This window comes from Urocitellus parryii, chromosome 3 (assembly GCF_045843805.1).
Source record: "Urocitellus parryii isolate mUroPar1 chromosome 3, mUroPar1.hap1, whole genome shotgun sequence".
Classification (NCBI taxonomy): Eukaryota; Metazoa; Chordata; class Mammalia; order Rodentia; family Sciuridae; genus Urocitellus; species Urocitellus parryii.
The window spans coordinates 203,638,661-203,647,043 of NC_135533.1; the positions used below are offsets into that span (position 1 = coordinate 203,638,661).

Genomic DNA, 8,383 nt, shown 5'->3' on the forward strand with positions numbered 1-8,383 from the left:
GCACTTGGCAGCTGTTTGGCGTCTTCCCCACAACGATTACATCCACGTATCTATTCTCCCTTCTCACTGAAGCTGTGTCACGGCAGCCCTTACGTCACCCTTGGGCCATTGTCTGAAATGCAGTCTCACACTCTGTTGCAGGCTCCACCTGGCCCCAAGCTTGAGTTAGGTCACTTCCAAAGAATCTGGATCCAGCCAGCCCTTCCCAGAAATGGCTCACCTCTCCCAGTGTCCGCCCTGAGGCCTCTGACTCTTTCCCTGCTTCAGTCCTGAGAGGTCCACTTCCTCCTTCTGTCTGGCCTTTAGCACTCTTTGTAGATTGTTGAAATGGGCAGGAGTGGCTGGGCTCAACTCTGTCCCTCAGAAAACAGTCCCGTATCCAAGCAAGCAGGACCCAGTACAGGCACCCAGAAGAGAAGGGGTTCTTATGCCACATGGGACATTTTATAACAGCAGGGATGGCATGGGGCACTTGGTACCTGTGCTCTCTTCCTCTTAGACAACAACTACATATTTTATAGGTGAAGAAACTGAGACCCAGAGAGGTAGGTTAACAACACCTACCACATCACTAATAAGGGCTGTATCCATGAGAATTCTAGGCTGCATCGAGCCAGAAAGGGAATTAATTAAGAATTAAATATTATGACTTCAGGCTCAGCTGGATCCAGGAGCAAGCAATATCATAAGGAAGCAATCATTTTATCTATCTATCTATCTATCTATCTATCTATCTCCCTATCTAATCTTTTTCAGTGCTGGAGATCAAACCTAGAGCCTCACAGATGTTAGGCAAGAGCTCTACCACTTCAGTCTACCACTTGTGTCCATTTCTTGGCTCTGTTGTCCTTTGTTCCCAGACAGGTGAGATGACAGCCAGCAACGTCGAACTGACCTTTATCTACTTTAAGTAACATAAAAAGAGTTCTGTTGGGGCTGGGGATTTGGCTCAGCAGTAGAGGGCTTGCCTAGTACGTGGGGGAGCCCTGGGTTCTATCCTCAGCACCACATATAAATCAATAAAATAAAGGTATTGTGTCCAAATACAACTAAAATATATATATATATTTTAAAAAGAAGAAGAAAGAAAGAAAAAAGAAAACTACAGCAGATGGGGTAAAGCCACCTTAGCCAAAAGACACAGAGAAACAGACCCCATGCACTAGGCAGCTGTTTGGCGTCTTCCCCACAATTACATAAACGTAATCATTGGGTCTTACTAGGGCCTGGGGCACATGTCCATCTCTGAACCAATCACACAGGCCAAAAGGTCACAATACATTGATTGGCAGAGTCTGGGTGGGCGGGGCCAAGAGCGGAAGCCTGGTTTTCATCCCTGAGCTGTACTGATCTGTTTTAGGCTGCCCACTTTTGTCCCTTCAGGCACCTACCACTGCAAAAGTCACCATCAATCAGCACTGGAGATGACCCCGGGAACTTGCCACCCCTAAGTCTCAGTCCTTGCTCTGTGCAAACCTCAATTTCTTCATCTGTAAAATGGGTCATCAGGAGCCTCTGGTACTCGGTGAACAGGTGCAGGGGTTACAGAAAGCGCGATCAGATGAAGAGAGCAAGGAAAAGACTTTCTGAGTGACACTGGGCCCGCGTTGGGACGGATTGCACCCAGCAGTGAGGACTCAGCAGGATAGGGGCACAGGGTACCTGGCGCCAGGGAGCAGCCGGGGACACAGCGGAAGCCGAGCACGTGGCTTGGGCGCCAGCCCCTGAGGCCAGCCTCTGAGGCCCCCATCTTCACGGAAGAGCCTTCATTCTCGCTTGCCCTCCACCGGGCGGCCCCTCCTCTGCCCCAGTTTTTTGTTTACCCATTCAGGGCCACAATTTATTTTCGGATGAGAATGTCTCTCCTCCTCCCTGTCTGTGGCCACCAGCCAGAGCCATGGGGCTGGCCACACGGAGGGAAGGAAAGCTAGGAATAATTCACCCTAGTTTTGAGAAGTGGGGTCCTGGGGAAGGGTCTCAGGCTTGGGGTTGAAGATGAACACTTCTTCATTCACCCAAATGAGGATGCACTTGTTTGTTCTCTTTTTTAAACATTTTTTTTTTTTTTTTTTTTTAGTTATAGATAGACACAATAGCTTTGGTTTATTTATTTATTTTATGTGGTGCTGAGGATTGAACTCAGTGCCTCACACGTGCTAGGCAAGTACTCACCACTGAGCCCCAGCCCCAGTCCCTGCACTTATTTTAGTTTTCAGTTTAAGTTTCAAAATCAGATTTATTTTATTCTGTTGATTAGATCATATAAAGTGAAATTCATGGTCAGCCCCCTCCCCCACCTTCAACTCAGCAAACTAATATTCATCCTTCAAAACCCAACACCCACTGGGCCCGGGGTGGTGCACGCCTATAATCCTAGTGGCTTAGGAGGCTGAGGCAGGAGGATTTCGAGTTCAAAGCCAGCCTCAGCAAAAGCAAGGTGCTAAGCAACTCAGTGAGACCCTGTCTCTAAATAAAATACAAACTAGGGCTGGGGAGGCGGCTCAGTGGTCGAGTGCCATGGAAGTCAATCCCTGGTATTCCCACCGCCCTCAGAAGGAAACAGCCAACACCCATGCGGTGCCTTCCACCCTTCACATATCCACACCAAGCCATGCTGTTGCCTTCTCTGTGCATAAGAGAGGAATCCCCTGGCACCGTGGTCATCTGTTTATGACTCTTTCTCCCACCCTGGGCTCTGTTCTAGCACCCATATCAGCGCCACAGTGGACACTTAGTAAATATGTTTTTTTAAATATACAAGAAATTTTAGAAAGCATAAAATAGCATGCAAATTACGTTAAAATATAATTTGCATGGTATTCAAGCCACCCTTTTAAAGTCACTTCAAGGACTAGAGATGCAGCTCACTGGTAGGGCACTTGCCTAATGTGTGAGGCCCTTGTTCCGTCCCCACTACCGGAGGGGAGAAAACAAGGGTCAGTGCCCTGGATGAAACCCAGGGCCTCGGCCTCTGCCACTGGGCTGCACCCCAGCCCTAGGGGTTTTTCCCCAGGTCGTCACAGCCGGGTGAAGCCAGCCCTGCAGTCAGTTCTAGACATTTTCATCCCCGGAAAGAGACCCTGCCCCCTTCGAGGTCACTCCCCACACCCCTCTCCCAGCCCCTGGCAGCCACTGATCCACTTTGTCCTGTGGCTCTCCCTGATCTGACCATTTCATAGCAATGGAATCACGTTACTTGGCCTTTGGCGTCCGACTTTCACCTAGCTCAAGGTTTCCAGGATCACCCGCATCGTAACCTGTGGTGCTTCATTTCTTTTGGCCAAATGATGGATAATCCCTTGCCCCTTCATCCACTGATGGGCGTCTGCATTATCTCCACCTTTGGCTGTTGTGATAAAGTCGCTAAGAACTTAAGTGCACAAGTGTCGGCATACACGTAGATATTCTCTCTCTCTCTCTCTCTCTCTCTCTCTCTCTCTCTCTCTCTCTCTCTCTCTCTCTCTCTCTCTCTCTCTCTCTCTCTCGTTATACCAAGGAGTGACAGTAAATGTTTAGTGGTTATTTTGGACCCTCTAAACTGTGGCCCAAGTCACCGGCTTGTGTAGACGAAACATCAAATCTTGCACTTTGAACCCAGTCTCCACTCGCTCCTGTGGGAAGAGGACCAGCGCAGCCCAGAGATGACCAGATGCCCTTTGAGGGCAGGAGGGTTCTGTGAGGAGGGAGTGCTGTTTTCCTGAGAGCGGCTGTAATCACCCCTCTGGCCTGGATCTTGAACTTGCTGGCAATCCTCCTGCCTCAGCCTCCTGAGTCACTGAGATCACAGGCCACTGCACCCTGTCCAAACTGAAATTGTTGCTTTTCAAATACAATGTGGCCACCTCTCAGGCCTTTCAGGCCACACCCAGATGTGTGACCCGGATCTGCTTTGGTGGTAGCGGATCTGGCAACTCCCTGCCCTGGGTTTATTTTGGTCCAGAGTGGCCGGCTTGGTCAGCACCTCTGGCCTGCCTCTGCCCAGGACTGTGAAACCAGAGTCCTCTAAGCCTCATGTCCTTGGCCTGCAGGTGTCCTGGGATACATCCAGGGCTGGGAACCTGGCCTCTAACCAACTGTCAAAGGCCAAGATAAGTGGCTGAGGCCTGGCAGCTGGAAGCCCTCATTTTATGTCAGGAACTCCCCTTCTGAAAATCAAAGACCTCCCTGGCTCCCATCTCCCTCTGGGCCTCTGGGTGCTTGTATAATCAGGGTTCACCAGAGAAACAGAACACATAGGATACGTGGGTATTCTATTATATATGTTTAGTGAGATTTATTTTAAGCAATTGCCTTATGCAATTGTGGGTCTGATAGATCTAAAATCCACAGGGCACTTTGGCAGGCTGATGACTGAAGGAAGATTTCTTTGTTGTACCCTTAAGAATTCCTTCTTCCCCAAGAAGCTCTATTTTGGTCCCAAAAGGCTTCAGCTGATTAGATAAGGACCACCTGGGGTATCCAGGACAAATTCCTTTACTTCAGGTCACCTGTGAAGCCTTTTCCTGTCCCACCCTAAGTGAGAGAACACAGTGGCATATTGACCAGCTACATCTGGGCAGAGAGCAGTGGCATATTGACCAGCTACATCTGGGCAGAGAGCACTGGCATGTGCAAAGGCCCTGGAGCCAGATGAGGAGCATCAGGGCAGACATGAGGGGTATCTGTGGGACAGAGGGAAGATATCAGCAGGGATAAAAGATACAATACCAGCCACAGAGTTCACCTTTGCACCAGAGTGATGGGGAGTGACAGCAGGTGTTAGGAGAGGAGAGGACAATGGTTAAGCTTACAAACTAATGGGGTGTTACATCCAGATGTAGGGCAGAGGGGTTCAGTCTGAGCAGGAGATGGCAGGGCCTGGACTAAGGGCTGAAGGAAGGTAGGAAGATTTGAAAGGCGCTAGAGTGGGCCAGCCTGGGACGTCTGTCAATTCCTACTTCACGCACTGAGCCCTCAGCCCAGGAGGTGCAGGACTCTGGTCTCTTCCAGGCGCTGCCAGGCCCAATGTTCCCCCTGCCCTGTGTGACCACCTGGGAGTGCTGAGGGACTGCTGCCCCGCTCCCTGCTCCTGGTGGAGACCCCACTCCCTGGTCTGGGCAGACAATTTGGCAGGGACCCTCGGGCTCCGTCTTTCCATTTCTCAAATGTGCCAAGCTCCTCCCCACCCTAACGCCTGCTCCTCCGACTCCCTGCTCAGTGTGGCCGGGTCCTCCATACGGCTCTCTCCACCTTCCAGCCCCTGTCTTACCCACCGTGATCTGCAATGGGTTTCTTTCCTTCTGCGCTTCTCTGGGGTGCGGGGCCAGGACACTGGGGTTCTCCTTGCCTCTGGGTAACTGCTGAGTGGTGAATAGGCCGCTGCCTTGCGTCCCCTCTGGGTCTCACCTGGAAGCCATGAGTCTGGGTGTGCCAATTCCTCCCCGTCACCTGGAGTTTCCCTGCCCCTCATAACAGCCTCCAGGGGTGTCTTTTAAACACCCGATTCTGGCCGCAGGCCTTCCCTGCTCTCACGTTCTGTGGCTCCATCTTCCCTTTGGACAGCCCCTCAGCCCTCTGCCCACTGGGCAGGGGGCTTCAGCACGGTCTTGTCTCATATTTTTCCAAATACGAGTTCTTCCCTTGCCTGGATTGGCCTCCCACCACCTTTCTCCTTGATGAATTCCTACTCATCCTTCAAAACCCCACTCAAAGGCCCCTTCCTTCAGAGTCCTTCCTATCCACCAGAGAGAGCTCTCCCTCCCCTCTGGGGGTGTTTTGATCTAGTTTGGTCACCTTGGCTTCGGTTATTGGGGCTCCTGGCCTTTCCTGAGAAGGAGACCACATTTTTATCATTTATTTAACAAAAATACCAGTGCCTGTCTTACCACTGCTGCTGGCGATTGTGCAGTCAGCGTGGGCTGGCCGTCGGTTCTGACTGTCAACCATGAGGACACGATATCAGGCCAGCAGCCCTGGAGAGTGGGGCAGGCGCCTTTCCACCCCTTTCCGACTGTGCAGGACGGTTGTCTGTTTTCTCATATGACAGTTTTTGCATTTCAACCCATATTTGAGAACGTCTGTCGCCCCTTGGGACCCTCTGGGTACTGGTTCAAGGACCCCTGTGGTGCCCAAATCTGCAGATGTTCCAGTCTCCTTTAGAAAATAGCTCAGTATTTGCATAGAAACTGTGCGCTCCTCCAGTGGAATTAAATCATCTCTAGATGAAATAACACCTGAAACAATGTAAGCGCTGTGTGAATCGTTGTTACCCTGTATTGTTTATGGAATAATGAGAAGGAAAAAAAATGTCTAGACATGTTCAAGTTGCTCTGAGGGGTTTTTGTTTTTGTTTGTTTCTGCTCTTTTTTTTTTTTTTTTTTTTTGCTTTTTTTTTCCTTGTTCGGTTTTTGTGGTGTTGGGGGTGGAATCCAGGGCCTCCGGCATGCTAGGGGCAAGCACTTGACTTTGGAGCCACATCCCAGCCATTGAATATATTTTACCCACAGTAGTTGAATCTGTGGATACAGAATCAACCAGCTGGGCGCAGTGGCCCACGCCTGTCATCCCAGCAGCTCAGGAGGCCGAGGCAGGAGGATCGCGAGCTCAAAGCCCTGAGCAACTCAGTGAGACCCTATCTCTAAATAAAATACAAAATAGGGCTGGGGATGGGGTTCAGGGGTCCAGTGCCCCTGAATTCAACCCCCGGTACCCTCCCCCAATAAAAAGAATCCACAGATCTGGGGTCGACTTTCTATCTTCCACAGCTGCATCTCTGTCGTTTTGAGTTGGCTTTAGAGTCCTGCAGCGGCACCTCTGAAGGAGTCTCCCAATTCTCCTAGGTCTTGTGATTCTGGGATTCGCAACTCTCCCCTAGGGCATGCAAAAAAGCTTAAAGGCCGTCCTGGGTGGAGGACGAGATGTCCTGTTGGCTCCTCCTCCTCCCCTTGGGGACGTTCCTTTGACGTCACTGCTCTGTGGGGAGAGTGGTGATGGGAGGCCTGGGGCTCTCGCAGGAGCTTGCACCTGAAAGGAGGATCTTGCCCGAGGCCAGCGTCCACTCCCACACACTGCATCTTAGCGCTGAAGACCCGGGGAGACACTCTCATGGGATCCTGGTGGCACCATGGTAAGACCTGTGTGCTTCCGGGAGCAGTAATTCAGCACCTAATGCATACCAGCCTCAAGCCAGCAGCAGACACAGAAATAGCAACTCGGGCAGGTCCAGGATTTGGGACTCGGTTCTTTAGCTGCAGGTGGGGTGGCCCTTTCTTGCTTCCGGACAGGCGGCCCTGCCCCTCTGGGACCACTTCCTTCTGTCCCCACTGCAGCCCGTGGGGAAGGGAGACTGGAGCATCTGGGAGGGTGGAAGCTGGCTCCAGGACTCAGCGTGGGACCTTCCGAGGAAAGGCAGAGGTGGCTTCTCCACCTGCTCCAGGGCCTGGGGCCGCCACAGATGGCCCGGGGCCCTGGGAAACTGTTGCATGGAAGCTCAGACTAGGTGGCGATCTGAGACCCAACCTGTGGGTGCACCCAGGGGAACTGCTCCGCCCGGGTTTCACATTATCATTTTCCCCTAATTAGAAAACTATTGGGCAATTCCCTGATGGAGAATGGAAAAGGCAGAAAAGAAAACAAATGAAAACCACAGCCCCGGCCAGCAGCGCCTGCGGAATCTCCCCTGCCCTCCGCCATTCCTTCGCCTCCATGTCTTAAAAAATTGTTTTATTTGATTTTTGTTGTTAGCTTAGTAATGTGACTCTATGGGAGAAAAAAGAGTCAACAAGATAAGCAGGAAAAGGGAGTGACCTGTCACCCTCCACACAAGAACTGCTAATCTTTTAGAAAAAAAAAAAAAAGAGTTCTTTTTCTTGGTATGCAACTATTTCCAAGTATGGTGGTGCATGCCTGTTATCCCAGCTATTTGGAAAGCTGAGGCAGGAGGATCTCTTGGGCCCAGGACTCTGGGGTCAGCACTTGCCTAGCACATTCAAGGCACTGGGTTTGATCCTAAGCACTGCTTAAAAAATAAATAAATAAAATAATGGTATTGTGTCCATCTTCAATTTTTAAAAAATTTTAAAATGACAAAAAACCTACCACAATTTAATATTTACACTTCTTTCCTCTGCTTACAAAAATATAATAAACTTTCCCTTTTCACTTAAATGTTGCATTTTGCACCTCCCCTTTGGTACAACCAAAGGATGGGCATAGATTCCCCACAAATACTACACCATGTCATATAAAGTGTCAGTATTGCTACTCTTGCACTTTGGACTGTTATTTAGTAAAATAAGGGTTACTTGAATATAAGCACTGCAATACTTTGAGTGTACCTAATAATTGAGATAGCAACAAAGTGACTACTGGGGGAATAGCATATACTGTATGGATACACTGGATA

General features: G+C 50.2%; 1 long non-coding RNA gene across 1 annotated transcript; it reads left to right on the forward strand.

The window, feature by feature from the left end:
• The first annotated feature begins 6,952 nt into the window (after positions 1-6,952).
• On the forward strand, positions 6,953-8,022 carry LOC144253534 (uncharacterized). Its single transcript, XR_013343306.1, has 2 exons — positions 6,953-7,105; positions 7,561-8,022. It is a non-coding gene; the product is annotated as an uncharacterized LOC144253534 (long non-coding RNA).
• The last annotated feature ends 361 nt before the right edge of the window (positions 8,023-8,383 follow it).